Raw genomic sequence first — 26,297 nt, 5'->3', positions numbered from 1 at the left:
AAGAGATGGTATAATAAATAAAAATTGCATTCAGATTCAAACAAACTGGCTTGTGATGACACTTTTTTTTTTTCTTTTAGTTTTAAGTAGGTTAATGCATTTTGTGCCTTCAGGTCCAGAATGTACTTGCATATGCTCCCAGAACGTCACAAAATGACTTATGCAACATTTAAAATGACTTAATAATCGAGGGTGCAGTGGATGTTTGTCTCACTTGTTCAGTGGCTCTGAAAAGCCTGTAAACTCACTGTTCTATAAAGGCATGCAGCCTAACAAGTGAACTGAAAGCATTCATCTTCTTTTCTTCTCACAGAAAGACCCTGAAAGTGTAACAGCTATGCAACACTTTCAGAGCTAAACTGTAATAACAATTGTTTTATTAGCCAAAGAATTACAGTTGGAAGTACTGTTTGTACTGATTCCTAAATGCTCTGCTGTAGCCATATATGGAATAGACGAGAACATTCCAGATTCAACCATACATTTTGAAAACAACAACTAGCTTTACACAGCTGAGTGTGTAATTTCACAGTGTGCCATTCCCACTGCAGGCCTTCATGCCCAATTCTGAACTGATGCTTGTATGTGATTTCATGGATGATTGTTCATATCTATTTTAGGATCTGACTAGAGCTGAAACAATTAGTCAATTAATCAATTAATTCATAAAAAAAATGTCTCAATTATTATTATTAATTAATTGTTTTAGTCATCAAGTTATCAAGCAAAAATCAATTATCAATTTGCTGGTTATAGCTTCAAAAATGATGGGATTTTTTTCCTCAGTTTTATATCATTATAAACAACTTCTGCATACCAGAGTTATGTTTATGCAGGTGTGGAGGAATAAAAATAAACCAAATGTAGAAAAGAGGTTGTCCTACTGCTACAACTTGCAACATGTCATCTAGCACACCATTGATCAGTTGTTTGACATCCTGCGCAATTATTTGTTTGTTTCAACATTTTATGGATTACGCAATTATTCTAAAAAAAATAATAATCAGTGAAGAAAATATTCATTAGTTGCAGGCTTAAATCTGACCCTTATCCAAAAACAATGTGGAGTGACAGCAATATGCAGAATACAAACAGCTGTGAAATCTGAAGAAACCAGAATGCTAATCCTTATCATTATGTTAATCTCCTTTCGCCTATTACAAGAATATACTATGCAGTTCTGACCCATGACTGGGCATACAGAATTTTCTCTATTCTTGCCACATGATTGGCAATTTGTGTGTTATTCATGGAGTACAATTATATTTTAAATTTATCACTATTTCACTGAACATTATTAATTTATACTGAGGAAAAACAACTGAGATAATTATTGTTATTATTATTATTATTGTTTCATTGCCCAACCCTCAGTTTACATGGTTCTTGCCACTGGCCCCACTCACCAGTAAAGTATGTGCTTATTTCATGGTTTTCGTCAGCTGAGCCAAAAGCGTTCTGACTTGAATCAACCCTGGAAAACTTAACATGGTGTACCTTATAGATGGTGACGACCTCGCGCACCTCGCAGTGCTAACGTGCTGTGCCTTCGATGACAAATTGTGGAGCAATTCCACATGACAACTGATGGGGCTTGAAAATTATGCCTGTATCAGGTGAATATAAAACATTTACTCATTGTTATGGAATGCTGACAAATACCGATTTCAGCGCTGCACATTGGTCACATGCCCCAGGATCTGATTTTGTACCACATATCCTTGTTGTCCAGATTAGATATGAAAATATATATATATTATTCTGTGCAGCTTTTGGCTGTTCATACTGATGAGAAAACAGCAGATCTGCGTCATGTCTGTGTGTGTGTGTGTGTGTGTGTGTGTGTGTGTGTGTGTGTTTGGGAGGGGGGGACTGGGACACTTTCAGCAGCAGTGTGAACACAACCATGGAGAGGTGTGTGTATGTGTGTCTGTGTGCTGTTAAACTGCATTAAAGAGACTCGAGAGTGCGAAAACAAATTGGCGTGTGTGAAAAATTAAATTACATCGAATCACATTAAATCACCCATCGTGTCACAATATGTCACGTCATGTCTCATCACATCACATCAGACGGGGCTAAAGAGTTCGCAGGAGCAGCTCTGCGAGGATCCAGCCAGAGACGTCTTTCTGCGGCACCCAGCACTGCACTAATCTCTCTGCTCTGTTTACCCTTGATTCACTCAGCAGGGGTAATAAGGGCACACGACCATTATCCATTGTCTGTACATTTTTCCAGCAGTGGGGGAGCTACCACTTTCAGTCAGCACAGAAACATACACACACACACACACACACACACACACACACACACACACACACACACACACACACACACACACACACACACAAAAACTCATCCACACAAGCACTCTTCATTTTGAATCAAGGGAACTGAATGTGAACTATTACAAACCCTCACTACTGCACTCACAAACACACACACATGCACACACACACACACCCCTACTTACCAATGCTGGAGAAATTTGAAAGACATTTCATGATGATTATATTTATTGTTCAAAATAAACAAACATAAATGCAATCAAAGGATGATTAAGCTTTGTTTAATGATCTAAGTGCTGCAGAGGAGATGGGAGCTGGGATTAGGCAGAGCAGAGAAATACTGTCCTGCAATCTAAATTACTAACTACAGTACATGGATAAATAATACATCATTTTATGGGACACACTGCTGTACCCACTCCTCTCCACTCCATAAAAGTCTGATGGTCACACAATGTACCAAAAAAACAAGTGTCATAAGAAGTTGTTTTTGTACTGCTCTGCCAGCTGCTCAAAACTACAAGTCATGAAGCTCCTCAATACTGATAATAATAATAATAATAATAATAATAATAATAATAATAATAATAATAATAATAAAGATGTCCCATATAAAAAGGTATGAATGTGACAAAGTTTGCAGGGTGTTTGGGAGAATTATTTCCTGGCAGAGTAAGACTTCCATATCTTCCTGTTGGTGTCAGGTGATTGACGGGAAGCAGAGCATAACGTAATGATATGAAAACACTGAACCCAGGCGCAATGAAATAACGATAAAACAGAAACTTTGACATAACCAAATTAGAGCTTCATGTTCTGATGGATTATCAACCTCGGGCAATTTTCATGTCTGTGGAAGCTGTTTTTCCCATTGAACCAAGAAGGAATAGTGACTTCGCCTTAAAAGGAATAAAAACAGCCTTAATATCCCCAACTATACTGACTGTGCGCAGACAACCGGGAATGATGCTGAGGACAACATACAGCAGACCAACAGAGGTCAACACAGACCACTGGCACAAACAACAAAAAAGCAAATAAATAAAGAGTAAAAAATTAAAAGTAAAAAATTAAAAATAAAATATTAAATCAAATGAAATTAAATTCAATTTAGAATAACAATTAGTATGAATTAAGGGTCAAAAAAGAGTTTTCATTTAAATAGTATTATCTCTCTAAATTTCAGCATCCTGGACAATGTTACTGACTTCGTCTGTTTGTATTACAAGTTATTTGCTCTTTGAATTGCTCTTTCATTTGCGCTGCACTTAACAAAATCTGACTGCATATATGAAACATCTTCAATTTGGTACACCCACGCTTCAAAAAAAAAAAAAAAAAAAAAAAGACACCTGGCATTAAAACAAAAATGAACAGGGATTAGTGCTGAAATCATGTTTTAACATAAGAGCTGTGTAACATTTTAGATAATATAAGCAGTTAAATAAGGGATAATGCACAGCAAGCTGTTGCAAAATGTGCAATAACGACCAATTTGCTGTATATTGTGAAGCTTATTACATGGCTATTTAAAGACAATGATTGGACACAAAATATCGATTTAATCTGATTTTATTACAAGCTAAAGAAATTTAGAGGCTCCCCGCATGTGTTTCCAGGAAATTTAACAACCATTCAGACTCGGCCTCATGTGACTCCAATGGCGTCGATCACTCTTGGACTCGTGCGACTCTAACGATAGTCTTTACGGCCAGGAGCACTGACGAACCAAGTGGTATCAATGATGTCGATAACGACCACACCGAAGTTAAATACCTGGGACTCCCCGCCAGTCTGGCAGAAGTGAAGAAGCCTCATGGATGAGAGGTGAACGTTTTCAAGGATCTACAACAGCGGTGGGGAAGGCCTCCAGGCCGTATGCGCCCAGTGAGACCGTTTGATCTGACCCGCTAGGCAATTCATAAATACTAAAAAACAAAGCAACTAAAACTGCTCTCGACGGCAAGGACCTTTACAAGAAAATAACATAAAATAGTACATGGACCAACACGTCCTTCAGGGTGGTCCCCTCTGGCTGTATGCCTGTCAAGGTCAGAGTAAACACACACACATTTGTCATTGCGCACATGCATCATGGCGACTGTCAAGATAAGAAAAGTAGATATGAAATGTCCAAGAAAAATGGACAAAAGATTATTTTTTTGTTGAAGTTTGTAATGTTTATTGGAAAGCATGTCATGACAGCTGGGAACATGCTGAAGTGGACGAGTTGCAAGGACATATGCATTTGGATAAAGTTATCGCTCTTTGGTAGAGTTTGGGTGCCCACCAAGCAGCTTTCACCAGACCAGAGACAATGTTATACAGGCAGGTTTTGTGGTGATTGAGCTACAAGCTAAGAGGCTGAAACCTCTTTCAGAAAAGTAAACAAAAGGAACTGAATATATTTGCCACGCCGTTTAATGTGGAACCAGCTGATGTGACAACCTACAACATGAAATCACTGAGCTGCAACGCAACAACAAGCTCAAAGCTACAGCAGGTACAACAACCTCCCTCTGCTCCAGCTCTACACACTGTATATACGACCCCCTGATCTACAACCAAGTCCAGTTACCCTTGATTCAACCCTCCTTGGCTTCCAGCAGAAATTCTGATGAGAAATGTCTTGACTACCGAGTGATACTTTATGATGAGATGTGAAAGAACAGTGTACTATTCAGAAATAACAAGGCAGAATATGTTCATTGGCCCAGAACTCAAAACTGTGTATTGTGAACATCAGTTTAAAAAAATGCTGTAACAGATATGAGGTGTTTTGGAATAAAACACTGTGCTAACACTCAACACTAACACGACACAACACAGCCCTCATATCCTCATGCAAACAAAAGGCTAATAAAGCTGAACTTGATAAGGGTTTCATGTTAAAGCACATCTCCTAATCTAATTAAAAAGGATTTATCTGAGACCAATTTTCTTCTCTTTTTTTTTATAGCAAAATGCCTGAGGCTTCTCCTGTCTGCTGGGTTAGGGGCGTATAGCCTCTTGCTCTGATCCTACTCTGTTGTTGCTTGTTCAGCCCTGTAGGCATAACACAATTATGCTACTGACTAATAAAATGCCAGGCATGGATTTAATTTATATGTCTGACAGCAGACTGTGTCACTGGGAGAAAGATAAGAAGAGGAGCAGACTGTCAGCCAAAAAAAACAACAAGAAAGAAAGAAAAGAAATTTGCTTTGTCTGTGTGTATGTCAGTCTGCATGCATCTTTTCTTTTTCTTTTTTAATGAACTATTATTTAACCTGCAAGTCTCATTATAATTAAGGCTACTTTGACACCTAATTTGCTTTGCAGTTTAGGTTACAGTATAGTTTCACTTGGCCAGACCTGGCAGAACTAATCATCAGTCTCATTGGGGGCAGCCAGTTGACCCTGTGAAACTTGAGCAAATTCACTTCATTCCTTTCAAAAGCCAGGCAAAAAAAGCAATTGGCAAATTAGCAAGAAATAATTTAAAAATTAATTGGAAATTAGTGAAAGGTTACACAGAAATTACCAGAAAATTAACAAAATTTGTAAAATGTAAAATTACAAAAAGCTGTGAGAAAATTAGAAAACAGTATAACATGACTACAGAACTAGCAAGAAATGTTTAGAAAAAAAGGAAATGATTGTAAAATGACTACAAAAATTTCTAAAAATGAAAATAACCATAACATGACCAATAAATAAATAAATAAACAAACAAACAAACAAGAAAATTAGGGAAAGTAATTCCACCTCAAAATTACAAATAAAAAAATAAAGTGAATTTTGTTCAGAGGGTTAAATAACGCCTCTCAAAGTAAAAGACTGGCCTCAGGCTCCTGGGACTCAGAGTTAACCGAGGTGCTGGAACAGTGCAGTTTCAAAATAATGTCTGGCTGTTTTGGTGGTGAAACAGGCAAGCATTGTGAAAAAGGACAAATCGCAGTCCAAAAAAAAAAAAAAAAATGCACATACAAAAAGAGATGTATATCATTTAGAGATGTATATCATCTACTTGACAGATGTTTAATGCAACAGTTTGGTTATTTGTGTCTCCAAATTAAACTGTGACCAAGACAAGCTCAACAGAGTTAAATCCAACAACGTTCTTCTATTCATATTTGGCTAACTGCCTTCAAAAGTTTTTGAGGGGATGAAAAGAACTTTATCCCAAAGGCAAGGTCTCTGTAAAACAGGCTATGGTCGGACCAATACACGGATTTGCCAATATAGCTAGCATAAATTAAGCTTTAATTAAATACTGGATACTGGCAAATCTGTGTCCCTCGATATGATGGAGGCGCCTCTCTGACCTCAGCTACATATAAATTCTCTGACCTCAGCTACATATAAATTCTCACATGAAATTTTGTCTTCGGATATGTCTTTAATTATTTACTGAATGTTTTAGTGTCACATGATGGTCTAAAATGCAGTTTCACCAGCTTTTCTACCCTGCCAAGAATAAAATACTCCAGGGGAACTGATTCCTTGTCATTTTTGGCATGATAGCAGCCAAATTTTAAGATAGCAAATATCAGCACAAAATACTGGCTATTGGCAGCTTCAGTACAAATATATCAGATGTGGTTTTGGCCTTGAAACAGCCACAGGGTCAAACCCGTGCAGCTGAATCAAACTCAGGAGCATTTCCCCATCTGAGTCAGTTCATCTGGGATTTGAGAATTTAACTTCTGGTGACAGGTGAGGCTGCATGTTGTTACTATCATGTAACTACCAAAACAAGTGTTGGAGAACCAACCTGGAGCTATGCAGAAGTGAGCCGGTCTTCAACCATCTGACGGTGGAGGGTCCTCTCTCAGATATATGCAGTACAAGGTTCCCAAGCAGGTTTGGTCTAAAAGTCTAAAAAAAAAAAAAAAAAAAAAACACAGAGGAAATTTACTTTTTGCATCTTGGGATTTTGAACAGTGTGTAAACTGCATGCAAAATTGTACGAAAAAAATAGTGATATTTTCTGTTATGAATGACAGAATGAGTAAACGGACCTTGGAATAAGAGAGCCAGTATCAGTTTTTCAATGCTTATACTAATACCAAGTACAAAACTAATTACAGACTGATAATGGCTAGCAATAGAATCCATTACTGTCAATGAATAGTGTAGATTTGGTCTATTAGTTCAGGTCATGATTCATAATTCATATGAAAAAAGTTTCTTTTCTCCGCCATTTGAAAAATACAGGCTTTTATGCTTAATATGCAGACAATCAATGCTTTATATGCTTTTACAGCTTTTATTTGTGACATGTTACTCAGGGCTTTTAGTGTCAGATATCTGTCTTGGGTAAAATCTAAACTCTGGTATTACCATGGTATAAGCAGCAATACAAAAACCAGTACTGATATTGGTGTATTCTTACTCAACAAGAATCAAATGTACAACGACACACATAATGCACAGATACAATCAAAATAACATCAAAGTGAAGTCAAACGACCCTTCATCAATCAATTTAAGCTCGCCAAGACAGAGCAGCTCTTTCAGCTTTAGCCTAAATCATTTTATCTTGAGATGGCAAGAAAAGGAAGAGAAGGGAGAAGTAAACTTTGTGTGTGCGTGTGTCCGTGTGAGACATGTTAAGCTGATTTAGTTTAAATGAAAAGGGAAAAAAATCTACCTACAATGTGTCCTCAGACGCTAGTAATGACTCTTTATGAGAAGGTCAGCTCCTGCCCCACATCAAATCCCGTGGCTCTGATATCAGTGAAACTTCCTCATTCGTCACAAAACAGCAGCCTTAAGACTCTTTTCCCGAGTCCTCCTTTTGAATCTCCGTTGCCCTGACTGACCCAGCGAGCTTAATGAAAATTGAGAACACAGTTAATCTTCTAACTAGTGAAAGGCTGGGTGTTAATGATGTAGCCTGTGTGACAGGCGGCACAAAGGGGCTTCTGGACACTTTGCCGGGCCAGACGCTCGCTGGCCCGCAGCAAATCCCACAACATGACGAGAAAACGTCTAAATTACTAAACAAACATCGCATTGACCCACAGCTGAACTACACTGTCAGGCTATGTGTTGCTTCCACTCCATTTACCTTCTATGGCGAGCACAGCCCAACCACTGTTGCTATACACCGCATACACATCGCTGCCTTAGGCTGCCCCCCGCTCCATCACATTTATTTATCATCAAGCAAAAAACACTCTTGACTCAGTGACGGTTAACAAAGCGATCGAAAATACTGTAAAAGACCATATTACCTACAATGAATACTATCAGACCACTGGGATAAAATTATATTAAGTGGATGGATGAATAGATGGGTAGCTAGATGATAATGGAATTGGACCGGAAATATAAAAATTTGTTCTGGGTGCGGCTGCTGCATGAATTACAGACTTTCATTTGGGTAGGGGTGGATGTAACAAGTTAATTTTCAATAAACCGCAACCTCTTTGATGACTTCAGGAGGACAGGAGTCTACATCAGCAGCCACAATGAGGCCACAGAGTGTGTATTATAGCCATCAGCTTTTTAGCTTTCAGAACAAAGCAGTTTGATGACAATAATGCCACTGGAAAGCCATTAGACGCAATCCAGATCCCTGCAACACTTAAGGCTCTTTCCTCTCCTGTTAAGGGTCACTGCTTGGGGTTATTGCGGTGGGCTTAGTGGACTGGGGAACGTGCCAAAGGCTTTCAGCGCTTTGGCCTCACGTCTGGAATACGACCACTAGCGTATGTCACCGGTCTTACACTTCTCTGTCGCTCCGTCTTGACCTCTCTATCTTTCATTCCCATCTTTCGTCTCTCTTCTTCTTCTTTGCTTTCACTGCGCTCGGGTGTCGAGAAAAGCGGCAGAGTGTATTCTTTTAAAAGTCACCGCCTGAGTCTCACTGTACAGGATTACTAAAACGCCTAGGGGGGTGGGGTGGGGGGATTAAAGGCATTGACCTTCCTATCAAAGTTCACTGTTAGCGGGGAGTCTGTCCTTTAATGTGATCCCTGGAAAACTTCCTGATGTGGCCACACCTGACGCCGGTATTGGCTTCTCTCTGGGACATACAGCTGGTCAGAGAGTGTGTGTGTGCGTGTGCGTGTGGGTTACATACAGTATATGAATGCATCTGTGAGTCTACACTAAGAGAGTGTGTGTATGTGCCTGTGTTTGTGTGACTCCTCCCTGGAGGAGCGAGTTTGTTATGAAGTCGTCCTCCCCATCCCACTAAAGCAGGTTTTCCTGCCTCTCCTCTTATCCCCTCAAAACAATACAAGCCCCTTGAGAGATGCTACAGAGAGCGTGCGCGAGAGAGAAAGGACGACACTACAAAGAGAGCAAGAGAGAGGGAAAAAGAGAGAGAGACTGCACACAGAGGGAGAGAGGGGTAGAGGGCAAAATCAGCAAATGTGTGAGAGCAGAGTGCCAGAGCAAGAGCCTGCCACAGCGAGTGAACATGGCAACAGTAAACAAGCCGTCCCTCACAAATGATGCAGTCCCCCCTCTGGGCCAGTCAGTGTAATTTTGAAGGTGGTGGAGTGAAGTGGTGAGACGCATCACTCCCTCAGGTTTTATCAAAATCCGATCAGCAGTGTCTGGGATATCACGCGTGACAAATAGACAAACAAATGAGCGATGCGGCGCCCTCCCTGGGCCAATCAGTGTCATTTAAAAAAACCAAAACATATGGATGAGATGTATAACCCCCCCTCCCTCCACCACATGTACACACACACACACACACACACACACACACACACACAGCCTACATCTCACACATACACACACACACTCCTCCAAGTTTGGTCAAAATCTGATCAGGAGTGCCAGAGATAGCCCACGTGACACATGTACAAACAAATGAAGCATGCAGCCCACGAACAGACAGGAGAACAAACAAATGAACAAATGGAGGGAGGCTGATCTGTGGTGAGAGAACAACAAAAGCGGAACACAAGAGAAATGAAGAGGAAAGAGTGAAGGAAAGAGAAGGAGGAAGAGGAGAAAGCTTGTATGAAAGAAAGAGAAAGAGGAGGAGAAAGAGAAAGAGAAAGAAAAAGAGAAAGAAAAAGAAGGAGAAAGAGAAAGAAAGAGAAGGAGAAAGAGAAAGAGAAGGAGAAAGAGAGAGAAAGGGAAAGAGAAGGAGCCTATAAAACCAGGGTTCTGTCAAGGGTTTTTTATTTTTTTCACCCTGAGGATACTGAATTTTATCACATTCCCTTTGACGGGAGCCAGGGATACATCGTGTTACAAAAGAAGCAGACTTAACAACAAGAGCTGCTCCCTTGAAAAACAGCAGACAAAGTGAAAGCTGACAGCTAGCTGGTGCAAATACCAGCGTTCATGTTTTCCAAAAAGAAGTTTTCAACTTTTTCCATACCTCGATTTCTTAAAGACTCTGGCCAGTTCACAGGACACAAGGGGTATAGCCACTGTTTAAATCCCCCTCTGTGTTTTGATCCTGCTTTTATCCTGCAGTAGTTGTGTTTACAGCCACTGTAGAAGTTCCCTTTCCTGCATTTATCCAGGATATATCCTGAAATAATACTGAAGACAATTAATTTTGAATGAGCCAAAGTGCACTTGGAGTTCAGTCAGCATGCAGGAGAAAATGAGACTCCTACACATGAGACCACACCTGTATGATGTGTCCCCAAATAAAGTAGCTTGGCAATATGACAGCCAACTAGACTCGTGTACAGTATAGCTAAAGACAATGCTTCAAAACAACACCACAACATGGGAACTACCCATGGATCTTCAGTTACATAAAATCTATAGTTAGGCATCTGTAGCTGCAATATGCTCCTTTTTGATGAAATAACCACAAATTTATCTGTTATATATGTTGGTTTTCAAACCTTTTCATGCTCTGGACCACCAAGATGACTTTTTGCTCATTAGGGACCCTTATCTCCAGGGATATTTTGGTTGATGTTCAGTTTCACATGTGAAAGGCATCTGACTGCAACAAGAAATCTGGCATGGATCCAGCGTCACTGATCTTACATTTAAATATATCATTCTAATCATTATAAATATAGCATTCTTGTGACTCATTTTTTCATCTCATTTTATTGTTCCCGGGACTTTTTGCTAATCTAATCTCCTTTTTCCTGATGTATTTTTCCAATGTCACATTTTAACACTGATAAATTGTGGTGAGATTAAACTGGACAGAAGAAAATGTTCAAATGAACTGTAACAGTTGTTGGTGAAGTGCATTACAGTGAAATCTGACTATTCGTCATTTTGTTGAGGACCCTCTGGAACCTTTTCAAGGACCTGTCTGTGACCTCGTGTTTATACATTAAAATTCCTCCATTTACCTGGAATAGTTTTTTTCTTAATGATGTTCAGGACACTGTAGAATGTATAGAATTTGCAGTGGGAGGTAAGCCGGCCATGGCCATCACAGCGACGCAGGCGACCACTGTGCATGAAGGTCACAGCGACAACAACAATGGTGGAAAGCGGCAAGAATTCAAAGAAGAGCAAAGCTAAACGCGGCGCAGGCGAGACATGTTGGAAAACATAAAGACTGCTTTTGTAACTGCATAGCAGCAGCGTTTGCTTGTCTGCCTCTTTGGTGTCTGTGGAGGGCTTTACAGATGCAGCTCACCTCGGCCTCAGGCGAGGTGCCGTTTCAAGGCAGAAGGCTTGTCACGATGAGTGACAAGTGATGGAGGGTGACCTTGACCAACTTCAGACGAAGGCGGGACCGACGATATGTAAAACAGCGGCGCGTTGTGCTGCGGCTTCAGTGGAAAGAAGCAATAATATTTTCTTGCACTTTCCCAGACATATCGTATGTCAACACTTTTCAAAACCTGGAACATATCGATTAATTTTCCACACTTGCCTCAGGAATCCTAACCACGTAGCCTGGTCCGTTACAAGAGAGAACTCGCTATGTCTCGTATCTTTTAGAAATGCACTGATACGGAATAGCAGTGCCATCTGTTTTCTTTGGCCGAGACCAATACAATAACTCAATAATAATAGTTTTGTATTTACAAAAATGAGAAGATTGGCTTATATTTTTAGCTTATAGCATTTTTAGCTTAGCTATTTCCCCACTGTCAATACAATTTTTGTAAACTGTAGTTAAAAACAAGAGATGGCATTTTTAAATGTTATTGTAACTGGTTACACCAACAAGGATTAATTTGTAAACCAGATTAAATCATGATTTAACATATTAGGTGGCAACCAACTTTAAAACTGGTTTAAACATAAGAAAGATTTGAGTTAAGGTTTAGTTTTTACCAAAATCTAAATTTAATCCTGTTGCACCAAAACTTTAAACTCCACTTTAAATTATGATTTGGTATTAGCTTTAAAGGGATGGTAAATCACGCTAAAAAGGATGATTGTCTTATTTAGTATTATTCAAAAGTATTCGTCCTCATCCACAATGATTTGAGAGTTCATAAAAGTCACTTCATCGCCACATCAACTTCATAGACTTCCAGATAGCTTTTGATAGCTTATACCGTGACACACTGTGGAAGCTCGTACAATCTGATGGAGTCCCTCCAAGATGACTGCACTGATAAGGATGGTTTACCATCAGTTTGAGTGTAGCGTCATTGTCAATGGCAACCTCACTGAATGGTTCTCTGTGGAATCTGGTGTACGCCAGGGATGCATCGTCTCCCCCATACTCTTCCTGATCGCCATTGACTGTGTTTACATGGTCTTTAGTATCCCGGTTTTGATCGGGTTTTTTAAGTATCCCATTTTTGTGTTTGTGCATGTAAACACCATATCCCGAATTCAGAAACCGGGTTATGACCTTATCCCGGTTTCAAGAAACCCGGTTTTGCTACCTGGAGTACTCCGATAGAAGCCGGGATACTGGAGCATGTATACACCTTATCCCGGTTTCTAACGGCTGCCCACCGTGTGCGCAGGCGCCAGAGTGACGCACCAGATAAACAAGAAACATGGCAACGAGAGCTTCCCATTTTTGGAGCAATGAAAAGACTGAAATTTGCCTGAAAATAATGAAAGAACTCAACATGACTACTGGCGATTTTCCGCTAGCACCTACTCGGCTCCACTCGGCTCGCCTCGGTTTCAGCCGAGTGGAGCCGAGTGGAGCTGAGTAGGTGCTAGCGGAAAAGCGCCATTCCTGTTTAGATGGCCGAAGACACAGAAATGCCGACCTGTTGTGGACAAGTTACGTGACGCTGGTTTTCCACCTCGCACCGTTGAACAACTTAGGTCACGGTGGAAATACTGAAGAAGCACTACTGAGTATTTATTAACGCTAAGCCCGCTAGAAGCCACAGAGGTCTCATGTTTGGCTTACTTCTAAATATAATAAATATATCACACTTCCCGCTCAATCTGTTGTAAATAAAAGACGTAAAAGACGTAAGACACGCCTGCGCAGAGAGGATGCAGTGATCAGAAAACGGGTTACTGGTATTTATCATGTATACAGGGATATGAATAACCGGGTTTCTCTGTGTTCCATGTAAACATCATATCCCGAATACGCTCAAAGCCGGGATAACCCTCAAAACCGGGATACTAAAGACCATGTAAACGCAGTCATTGACTGGACCATGCAAAATACCATCTCAGACAAGCCCAGAGGCATCCAGTGGACTCTCTTCACCCAGCTAGAAGACCTTGACTATGCTGATGACCTTGCTGTTCTCTCTACCAACCACACTCACCTGCAAGAGAAGACCGATAGGAATGACAGATTTGCGAAACAGATCGGTCTGAACATGAACATCTCCAAAACCAAAGTGACGTGCATAAACTCAACACCACATGCATCGATCACTGTGGATGGTAACCCCCTGGATTATGTCAAGGAATTCACATATCAAGGAAGTCATCTTAGCAAGGACAATGCATGCAGCAGGGACATTAGTATAAGGCTAGGGAAAGCCTGTAGCACATTTGCAAGCCTTCAGACCATCTGGAAATCTAAGCAATACAGCCTAAAAAACAAGATCCAACTGTATAACAGCAATGTTAAGTCAGTTTTGCTGTATGGCTCAGAATTCTGGCGAGTGGTTGAGAGTGACATGGAAAAGATCAGTGCATTCCACAATGGTTGTCTCTGGAAGATATGTTGCATCTTCTGGCCAGAAAAGATCTCCAATGAGGGCAAAAAGACAAACTGCCGCAATGTGGTGCTGGAAATCAAACACCGACATCTCAGATGGCTCGGACGTGTCCTCCGGATGGACCAGGACCACATTCCTAGAGTAGCCTTGAGATGGACCCTACCTGTAAGGTAGGGTCCATCGGGAACATAGAGGAGAAAGTAAGTAAGTAAAAATCACTAGCTGTGATAAACTGGAGTTTTAAAAGACTGAATTGTCTACAGTTTCACATGGCAGCAGGGTTTGGTGGGCCTTCCTCGGGAGTAATATTACAACCCTGCTAAGACCAACCACCTTTAGTTAAAATATCCCGCTGGTTGGAGTTGCCGCTGCAACAATATGATAGCAAACACTTTCCTAGCTAACACTGCTATAAAGCCCTGTTTCTAGAAACTTACATGTTGGAGCTTGTAGAGTTCAGGTGAGACAGTCCATGACAGACGCCGTCGCTAGCTGAAGTTCTAAATACTGAACTTCAGTATTTAGATGGAAGTCTCTCGCGTCTTCTTGTCTTCTGATATAATCTTTGTTGTGCCATGCTAACAAGCTAACAGTTACTGTAGCTGCAATTTGTCGAGGCTAATGCAGGATAGCAGGTGCAGCTGAAGAGTCAATCAAACAGGGGAGGGTGGGATAAAAACTGAGGCTGTGCTATGATTGGATGGCTGCACTCTTATGTGTATAATTAACTTTTAAATGCCTTCCCAGCAAAACTCGTCGTCTCTCTGGATAGAAAGGACTACTCTCACAGTTTCAGGATGATGATTTCTACTCCCAATGGTGACAATTCAATAAATAAATAAATAAATAAATAATGAATGAATGAATGAATGAATGAATGAATGAAAATTTGCACACTTTAGTTTACCCTCCCTTAAAACTTGCACTCAAGCTGTTAACCTTTTCAAAATGCCTGCCTTGACTAAAATAATGAAACTGTTGTGGATTGAAAAGAAAGATCTGGAAAACCGTCAAAAAAGAAATGGAGCTCCACCACCAATGCTCCAACTAATTTTTCTAACTGCTGCTGTCTGAATTTTATCTTCTGTTCTTTGGTCATATTATTTCAAAAAGTTCTCAGCGTCTCTGCCAAGCCCTCCTGACAAGGCTAACTAAATCCTTTTTTAGCTAGCTAGCACAGAGTGTAACTTTTTGTCAAGGAATACAGAGTAACTTAAAGTTGACATTTTGTGCGTGTGTGGTGTGACCCGGGGATTTTACTCAATCAGTACAACTTTGTGACACGTCCACTTGGACACATGTGGCTCCACGTCCCGAATTAACTCGCCTATAATATAATATATAATATGTATATATATATATACATATTATATATATATATATATATATATATATATATATATATAAAGCCAACTTGCTTTAGCCTCAGTAGAACCCCTGAGAAAATCTACCTCCCTCTCTCCATCGCGGGTTTAGGATTTAGGATTTAGGATAGCGCAGCCTGCCCTTAAAGGCAATGGCATCTGGCACACTGATTGGTTTAACTGGCGTAACGCCCAAAACACGCCTATGCATAATATAGCGGGTAGCGCAAGTGTTTTGCGGATAGCGGGAGGTGCACAAGATAGCAACTTTTACGGGGGAACGCCTCTTCCTAAATCCTAAATCCGCAAATAACGGGTTTAGGGAGTCTGGCGCAAGATAGGGCCCCAAATGTCTAAAGGTGGATTCACTAAACCAAGATGAGTTTTTAATGGTTTTAAATCTGGATTGACTCAATTCCAACCTAGTTTTTCTACTCTTATTAGAACTAAAAAAAAAAAAATTTGCAACAAATGATTCTGTAAATTGGGGGCACTAAAAATTTCACAATATATAATCAAATTTGCTCGAGATTTAAATTTGAATTCTTGGTTGAAATACCCACCCAGGGGTGGACTGGCCATCGGGCACACCGGGCATTTGCCCGGTGGGCCGATGTGCTAAGTGGGCCGACAGTCCCCCGACACTTTTTTTTTTTTTTTTTTTTTTTTAAATTATTATTGAAATAGCTGACCGTAAGATCAGTAGATCAGCGGCCCGATTGACACTGGGCTGGCCCAATCACACTGCTAAACAACCCCTTTTGCGTAGTTTGGTCCCGCCTGCATAATGATTTCGGCAAATAAAGTCATTGCAAGAGTTTGTTTACTCAGCACCGGGCCGGCCCTTGAGACACGCTGCTCTGCGGCCCATTGGTTATTTTTCTTTACTGACACGGGGCTGGCCCAGTCAGATCACGAGCCTGTGGCTCGGTGAGCCGGTGTGCAGTGCAACGCGAGTCGAACGTTATCTCATAGGATCTAGTGAGATGGAGAGAAAACGCTAAAGCGGCGCAGAGAAACTGCGAGAAAAAAAGCGGCTGTCAATTTTCAAACCGATCGGACTTTTTGCTTTTTCGTAATTTATCAACATGAATGAAGAACAAGCCCAAACAATGCCAGAGGAACACAATTCCCGCGGAGCGGATAGTGCCCCGGTCTGCCATGCAGGAGATCTTCGGTTCAATTCCCCACCCGGACAAAAGGCGGATTTTACTTTATTAGCCTACCTCACTTTGTTGTTAACCATGACAGTGAAGTGATTCTTATTATTCTGCCTGTCACTGGCTAGATGACACACACAGTGGCATTTAGGGTTTCTGTAATTTTCATTTCTGTACTCTTTTTGTGAATTTGTAACCCAGGTGCTAAATTATTATTATTATTATTATTATTATTATTATTATTATTATTGTTATTATTATTTTGCCTTGTTTTGTTTTGGGTTTTTTTGTTGTTGTTGTTGTTGTTGTTGTTTTTGCTTTTTTTAATGCCTTGTTCTAACTTTATGGGGAGATATATATACCAATCGAATCTGATTCAGATTTAAAGGATTTGTGTGGTATACTTTGTCGCCATGACCTTCCTATGTGCAGTCTGGACTCATTCTCCATTCATGCTGATAGGCACCTGCACTTACTGATCTGAAATAGATGCCCAAAAGGTGTTGGCCAGTTGTGGCCTGTTCAATAGGATAAAAAAGTTCAATTCCTATTCATCTATTGTATTTTATTGTTCCACTATAGTACTATAGTCCAGTATGATTGGGGCAGCCAAGTAATTTGACATATTTGAACAATTTTTTAAAAAGTAACGTAATAGTTACTTTTCCTGGTAATTAATTACTTTTTAGTAGAAGTAACTAGTAACTATAATTAATTACTTTTTCAAAGTAACGTGCCCAACACTGCTGATGACAGCTAAGTAATTGCATGGCATTATGGTTTTAAAGAGTTGCACAGTTGGTATACACATTTAAGAGAGCAAAAAGACCGGAAAGGTGTGCGTTGTCGAATGTGGTGGGCCGGTCTGGTCCAAAATGCCCGGGCCGATTTTTTGTCCCAGTCCGCCCCTGTACCCACCTTATAATGTTTTGCAATCATGGCTAACAAGGTTGTCGCCATTCAGAAACCACAGAACTGATAAATGGCTGTGGAAAGCAAATGTTTCCCCAGGGACCATTTTCCCTGGTGGAGGGAGCGTTTCGCTCTGTCCAAATTTCGAGTCATCAAAACACAACAGTGCTGCTGCTTTTAGGAAAACAACTGTGGACGACTTTATTACAGTGATGGAATACTGCTGTGGAGAAAGTTTGAAGTCTCTCAAAGTTCATTTTCATATCATATGGAATAAATGGAAACCAACGGATAGAAACATGATAAGTTATAAAATACCAGTGCTTGCTTTGGGGAAAAGATGAGCAGAAACATTAAGTTTATAAATTTTGTAAATATTACAGTAAATTCCAATGCAAAATCACTGGTCCTTTAAAATGTCAAAAGGCAAACCCAGGTTTTAAACACAGTACAGAATACATAGAAAACAGAACTGAAAATCCCAGTGTATTGTACAATATCATATAGGAAATATTCAAATACTTTGATATCTTTGCCTCTATACCTCTATTAATTTATGACAGTGTCGTAGCAATGACTATTGGCGCTTTTATAATACATTTACCATGAGATTTTTGATAAACAATCAGTAATGTGGATATGAAGACCCAGCAGGTGGAGGCATATAATCGAACAGCTAGAAAATTGTGTCCCTTTACTGTACCACTCATGCCAAATCACAATATTACAATATCCAATATCCCAGACAATATTTAGCCTCATATCACAACATTGCCATAATATTGATGTAACACCCAGCCCTTGTATTGCACTGTATCATAAATCTCACAGTCCGCTGGTGCATCACATAGCGGCCAAAGGATCATGATAAAATAATATCTGGAGCTTTCTGGTGATCCTCCATCCCTATTTTAGAACCATCTTCAGTGTCTAGGTGACTCCCTGTCAGAGGGAGGGAGAACTGTCCTTTGGCTGACTGATAGATGTTTAATTTTCTGCGTAGGAGACGCACATCAAGATCTTGTGTGTGATACTAATTTAATAGAGGCGGCATTAAATAAAGATGTTCTGGCTTTAACAGAAGAGAACAGAACATTCCAAGAAACATGTACCAAGGAAGCGCCCTGAGACTCTTTTATAATACCCTGTCTGTGTCTGTGTCTGTGTGTGTGTGTGTGTGTGTGTGTGTGTGTATGTATGTGTGGGTGGGTGTGTGTGTGTGTGTGTGTGTGTGTGTGTGTGTGTGTGTGTGTGTGTGTGTGCATATGTGTGTGTGTGTGTGTGCACTTAAGAGCTGTATAGCCTGTTTAACATGTAGTCTGTCAGACATAATGTATGACCTGTATATCCTCTTATCTACAGGAGGTGACTTCCTTCTCTCTTCTCTCTCTCTCCCTCTCTCTCTCTCGCTCGCTCTCTCTCTCTTTCTCTCTCTCTCTTTCTCTCTCTCTCTTTCTCTGTGAAAATCCTTTCGCATGAAAGGCATGCAAGCTGCTACTAGTTTAGGCTATCATCTCTCTCTTTTCTCTCTGTCTCTCCTTATTTTGCACATTTCAATTCCAAAGAGCTTTGTTGGCACAGTAAAAACCTGCCTCACACTGCCAAAGCAGCTACACAACTGCGAAAATATGAGTAGTAAAGAGAACACTGCACATGTAACTTATCACATGAAGATTAACCACTTAATAGACAATGATATATCAAAGTGGGGTTTCTTGTGTTTTGGTTTTTAACTTGCGAATGGTGAATAAGCAAATTAATAACAATTATTACTGTCACATGCTGGTAGGGATGAACAATATCGTAAAAAAAAAAATATGTTGAAACTATTTTGACAGTTTTTGATATGATGCACCATTTTAGCGGTAATGATTGTTTCTGCAGAATATTTTTTTCATTTTCACTGAAAAAAAAAATATTTAAATGGTGTGTGTAATGATGCAATTGTTGCTGGCGGCTTTACCAAACACATGTGTTTTTTTTATGTCTGGAGAAGAGAATTTGTAGGTCATGGCATCCTTGCAGCACCACAGTACATTTATAATGCTGTTTTATCACACATTTTACCTTTTACCAAACAACTGCAGCTCCAGCAATTTGTATATTACACTTTGTCATATTGTGATTTACATACTATTTCAATGCTGGGATGTATTACTGGTTTAATGTTGCTACAGGTTGTCACAAACAGCCACAAACTTTCCTTTAACTCTGTTACACGTGTGCCCTGGTTTTGGGTTGATTCCTGTAAACACCATAACTCAGAAAAATCTGGTTAAAGACAGATATCCACCCTGAAAAACACTTTAACACTGTCAAACAAGTACAGATGCTGCACAGTCCCACAGCGCAATTGTGAGAAAGTTGCAACCGGGACACTGCACAGGAGAATCACAGCTGAAGTTTGAATGAAAGGAGGGCATTGCTCACATGGACGATGTCACATTAGTTTTATTAGCCTATAGTCTGTTTATAATGCATTAATGCCAGGGGGTAGGCAGGTGGAGGGGGGATGTTTACCTCTATCATGCAAGTAAACAGCTGAATGAAATTATTGGAGCAGGAGTACATTGCATTTATTTTTTGTTTTCTTGTAAACGTAGCCAGTGTATAGTTGCTTAGCAAAATCGGACCATGATAAACACTGCTACTGCTATAAAGTTACGTCTATTGATTGGATTTTGCCACACGGCACAGCGATGTAACCTCCATTGTTTGCTGGTGCGTTTTTATGATTTCTGCATTTTCATGAGTGTCACAAGACTTGATACTTAGGTACCATCAAAATTTGGAAAGCGATACCAATACTGGTGTTTTAGGCACGGGAGTATGGACACAACTTGATACCTCAGCCTGTAACTCAGTGTTCTCATTCTAAAGCCTTTATGTTTAAATAATGAAACACAGTGTCAGTCACAGTGCTTACCGGACTGTAAATCCAAATGAAAGCACCGCAATCATACCATTGTATTTATTGTTCCAGCAGGACATTTTATATAGTTATCCAGTTCCTCTAATTTGAATTGACTGTATTTTGCTGGGTTGCTTTTTGCATTTGTAAGTGTTTTTATTGCAGTGCAGCCTCTTTTTGAATACTGTAAACACAAAGTTCCTGTTTACTTACTTATGTGTATGCAGAGTTTTTGAAAGGAGTGCATTTCTCAATTTCATGATACAATTTAACAAAATTCCAGCTGATAGTCAGCAGTGTGGAAATTTGACTAAACTCTCTTTGGAAAAAATATGAGAATCCAAACAACAACAACAAGTCCAATCTACTGCCTTATGAAAATGAGTGTCACATCAATGACAAGGTTTTAATGAGCACTCTGATTGGTCGACAGTAGAGCTGATACAATTAACCGCTGATCAATTAGCTGATTGGCTGAAAATGAAACGACTTTTATAAATTTGATACTCATAAGACATTTATTAAGAAAAACACGCCAAATATTAGGTGATTGTAGTTTAAAAATGCTAAGGATCACTTGCTTTTCTCAGTTACAAAATGCAAAGGACATACGCAAACCTGATTTGTCTTTATGCAAGTGTGTAGGAAATAAAATGAATAAATGAAATGCATGAATTTTTTTGTCATTTTGTAATATTTTTAGTATTACTATGTATGCCTGGTGTCTCGTGCCCCGTGGCTAGTGCTCAGACTAAGGAAGCAATGTGAAAACATTAGGCCGGATATGATAGGTATTTCTTGTCATTGTAACCTTTTATTGAAAAAATTCTTAACCGACAGTGAAAATATGTGTTAGTTGCTGTCCTAGTCGACAGTATGCATAGCCAACAAGGTTCCCTGTAGTGTCAGACAATATCTAGTGAGTTGTTTGACAAAGTAGCAAAAACCTTTGAGCCTCCGCTGCTGCTGAGTGTCAAAGTTACGACACAGCATGTTTGTTCCTCCAAGACAGAAACATGGCTCTGCCGTGGAAGGTTCCACTCTGCTACTGCTTCAATTTTTGCACCATCAAACCATCAAAAACAAAAATGCTCCTCGAGTCAGAATTCAATATCAAACTCTTCCCGACCGAGTTCATGTCACTGCACTGTTTAAGCCCATACTTAACCCCGTTAATAGGGTTACTGTGTCACAGAAACATCCTCCTCCTCTCACTTTTGGTTTACACTAATCTGCATAAACTCATACTTGCGCAGCGCTACCGGTACATTTTGGTGTCCACAACACACAAAAAGAAGCGCAAATTCGCAATAGGTGCCACCACATATATGCCTTAACACACATATACAACCTTACAAACACTTGACCTCCATGGCAATTTCACCCTCATAAGTAGGAAGCTGCGGTTGCTATATGAGCACAGCAAGTCCAATGACACCTCCCGCAAGGCTCTATGACAAACAGTTCATGAGTTATGAAAGGGGACATGACTAAAGTATAGGCTAACCTTCACCACTGAAAAAGGAACTCTGCAGAGTCCAGCGATGCATCCTACAAGCGTCTACGACAGCCGGTTCAAGAGTTATGAAAGGGGATGTGGCAACATGGTGTGTATGTCTGTATGTGTTTCGAAGTTCTTTTCGTTATAGGCCACTCCCCCTGCCACGCCCCCTTTTTGCCACTTGGCACAAACAATTAAACAGCTGTCTTTTGGCTTATGACCAGTCTTTGCACAAAATCTCGCGCACGTCTGTAAATCCATTCGGAACTTATGCACCTTCTTGTGATAGGCCACTCCCATTGCCACGCCCCCTTTCAGCTTATTGGTATGAACACAAACACACACCTTGACACAAACACACTTGACCTCTATGCCAAATTTCAGCCTCCTTGGGTGAAAACTGTAGCCGGGAAAAAGGATGGGGAAATTTTATTGGGGCGACGGGCTGACAGAGCAAGCTAAGGAGCTGCTGGTCACAGCTCATAAAAACACAGAGGCCAGCACTGCTTCCTATTGCTTATGCTGTTCATCACTTCATTCCTTTGAATTAAAAGTAATTCATTGTTGCTCAGTCACAGTGCAGAGGCACAGCCGGTGGCTCCACCTTTTTCATAGCTTTTTCCTGGCAGATTGGTCTATCTGTGGAGAGGAATATTCTTTTTATTGGCTTACTCATGGAAACATGGACACTCACTCGCCTTGTATCAATGGTTCATGTAAACAGCTTAACCTGAATAAGACTGGAGTACAGTTACATGAGAACGCAGCCAGTGAGTGGAGACAAAATGTGCCCGAACATCTTAGTTGTTTTTTTCTCTCTCACAACTGGCTAATTGGATAGATCTCTCTCGCTCTCGCTCTCTCTCTCTCTCTCGCTCTCTCTCTTCTCGCTCACTCTCTCTCTCGCTCTCTCTCTCCCTCTCTGTCTCTCTCGCTCTCTCTCTCTAAGCCCCCCGCACACCTCCCCCCTCCCTCCCCCAACTCCCCCCCGCCTCTCTCTCCGTGACGTAACACTGCCGTGGGACCTCGGGGATTGGGACATCAGCTGCCTCCGCAGCCCAGTTATGTAACTGATCTCTCTCAGACCAAGGCAGGCAGGGAGAGACCTTTTTTTTTTTTTTTCCTTCTTCCCCTTCCCCCTCCCTCAACCCCCTCCACCCCTCCACCAGCTATACACAGCTATACACTAAGCCTCAGCCTCAGAAAACCAGGACGCAGCCTTCCAGTGCAGGGAAGGCGGCGAGCAGCGGGGAAGGGGGAGGAAGAGGCGGGGTGGGGAAAGGACGGGAGGGGAGGGGGGGAGGGCGTCAAAAGAGGTCATGTCTGGCCGCTGGCATAAGCAGCAGTGATTATGGCGTTGTGTATGTATATATGCATGTATGTATATTTTCTTTAGGTTTTTTTAAATTATTATTTTTATTGAATGGAACTTCTTTTTGAATAGGCCAGAAGACTGCTACTACTACCACTGCTATTACTAATAATGGCAATAATGCTAATCATTTTGAAATTGTATTTTTGTTTAAAAAAAAAAAAAAAAAAAAAGTGGGCCACATATTGTCAACTAATCTTTATATGATTACGTAAATAATGTTTTCCCATGAAGTTAGATAAACATTTTTGCAGTTCAGCTGAAAAAGACACAATGTACCCGCCACATCTTGGTGTCAGTGGTACTGCTATAAGTTTAATTAAATATAGTTTCATTATTCTCAGACTGTTTAGAAATTGCTCTAAAATTATTACAATAAATAGTAGCAGTAGGAGGAGTAGTGGTAGTGATATCATCAAAGCTGTTTCAAAATTCCTCTCTACTAAGAAACAACTTCTGAGAGAAGGACTGATAGAAACCACTAAAAGTTGCTCAAAGCTGATAAAACTGTTGGCCACCAAGCAGATAACTGGGTTACTGCTGGGGCCCCTGTAAACATTATGACTTATAACAGTGTTTCTTCAGTAATTTTATGTAGCTGTCTGTGCTTGAGGGTAATGTTAGTTTTGGTCCACAACTGTCCCAATTTTGCACCAGTTATGGTACACGCAGTTTCCCTGGTTGTCTGCCTCTCCAGCTTTGAACTTCTTGACCCAATTGCAAGATTTTTTTGGACTTTGCTCAGCTGAACGTATATGCTTGGCAGTGTGACAAATCAAGAGCGTCACGTCAAATATGTCACGTCATTCTACTGCTGAAGATTCATTTAAGGTACACAATGTGAAATGACAGCAGTTGCAGCTATGTCTAATGTGTAGTCATGCATGGATCACGGCTGAAGGACATTTTTGTCATTTTTTCTAGATGTTCTGTGCGATTACTGAACCTTAAAAGACCTAGAAATGATCAAAAACATTGCACTTTTATGGCCTGTGCCCTGCTCAGGTGCCTCCCTCCGGCACCTCTAACAGCCGGTTTCTTAAACTATGACTCTAGGCCAAAAACGGGTCATAGTGCTACTTCTGACAGGACCACAAATGACAAAAGCAGCCATGCATTTCATTGCCTTCATTCTGAGGCTGAAAACTGTAAAAGAAAATTTTAAGAACAGTGCCCGTAGCCTAAACCACCATCCCAGACATACACACAAACACAGACACACACACACACACACACACACACACACACACACACACACACACACACACACACACAAACTCCCCAGTCGTGCAAGTCTATGGATCACACCAGCCTAATATAAGGTTATATCTGTTATTATGCATGCAGTATCATACATCATACAGATGCCATGCAGCAATCAGACCCACACCAGTCTGGGAAACACTTCATCAGTGGCTGAGAAGAACCACACTTCATATTTCATGCAGTCTGTACATGCTGTACATGCATAACTCAAATCAAGTCTACCGGCTCCCGGGGCATTTAAAGCATACTTTCCCACTCTTTTGCAGACACGGTCTTAATGCATGGAAACACGGGCATGTCACAGCAAAGGAATGTTAACGGTGACCGCGCAAAAAACACCAACACACACGCAGAGAAAACAGAAGATAGGGCCTGTGCCAAAAAAGTAGGCTATATTCGGTTTTCCTTATGGTACCGTCAGTGTCATCTGACTACTGTACAGCCTTGTGGGACAAACTGCAACACCGACTGCAAACCGGCTGGCTCCTCACTGTTTGTTGTGACTGTACACCCTGCACGCTCAAACTTGCATTATAGCCAAGCCGCCCTGAATGCACATATATGATTCGGGCCCACAGTTACGAAAGTAAAAAAGGCCGAATAGAAAGAGCACATGGCACTAATGTAGGCCAAACTGAGATGACACAGTTCCTGAAACGAGCCCCGCCGTGGGGAATGAACAGTATTAGCTGGAGACGAAGCGGCCAGCCTTCATTGCATTGACCTGTAGGCTACTGTACAGTATGCAGGCCGGCGCAACGCCAGGGTTGACGTGAGGACAGCGCTCACCTTGCATCGCCGTCTGCACAGCGCTGAGCCGAGCCTGCGCGCTATCCGCCTCTAATTGCAATACATTTCACTCTCCACCAAGGTTGGCTTAAAAGGGGGATATGACACCGTGTCCTGAACCGTCAACGTATAAGCCGATAAACAAGGAACACAGCGGGGTTTAACATGTGAAAGGAGAGGCAGCGGGAGAAAAAAACGCGTAATATTAAATCTTACCGGCGCGTCTTGGCGTTAAACGGTGTTAATTCCCTTCCCGGTAGCCTCTTTCCATCCGCTCTCGGTATGTGGAGACAGGAGCACCGTGTACGGCCGGGACTGCCAAAGCCATGGCCACGGTCGGCAGGGGAACTCTACAGCATTTAGTAGGTTTCTATGGTCGCTCCACCCCCTGCTTGTACAGTACGGGTGAATGCGGGTCAGGAGGAGTGGAGAGGACTGGGATGATGCATCATCTGTCTCAGCATCGCCCCCTACTGGACGAGCGGCGGGACTGTCGGGGTTGCGTAATCCGCAATCCGTGAATTAAAGGGGAATGGCACCCATTAAAAAAAAAAGAAGAAGAAGAAGAAAGAAAGAAAAAGAAAAAGAAAGAAAGAAAAAAGAAAAAAATCATTCACAAAATTTTCCTGTGCCCCATCCGGGAGCCATGGGAGGACATGTTTCAATAATGTAGCAAAATGAACA

General features: G+C 40.9%; 1 protein-coding gene across 2 annotated transcripts in view; it reads right to left on the bottom strand.

The window, feature by feature from the left end:
- LOC115363648 (thyroid hormone receptor alpha) overlaps positions 1 to 26,011 on the bottom strand; it is a 147,047-nt gene extending 121,036 nt beyond the window's left edge. For both annotated transcript variants that reach the window (XM_030057921.1, XM_030057922.1), the window contains exons 1-2: positions 25,830 to 26,011; positions 7,045 to 7,148 (exon numbers count right to left, since the gene is read on the bottom strand). The gene's annotated coding sequence lies outside the window, so the exon portion shown is untranslated. The remainder of the gene's footprint in view (positions 1 to 7,044; positions 7,149 to 25,829) is intronic.
- Positions 26,012 to 26,297: the final 286 nt, after the last annotated feature.

Source organism: Myripristis murdjan, chromosome 8, assembly GCF_902150065.1.
Source record: "Myripristis murdjan chromosome 8, fMyrMur1.1, whole genome shotgun sequence".
In the NCBI taxonomy this organism is placed as follows: domain Eukaryota; kingdom Metazoa; phylum Chordata; class Actinopteri; order Holocentriformes; family Holocentridae; genus Myripristis; species Myripristis murdjan.
Note: the sequence above shows the minus strand (reverse complement) of the source record. Positions and strands in the feature narration are given on the sequence as shown.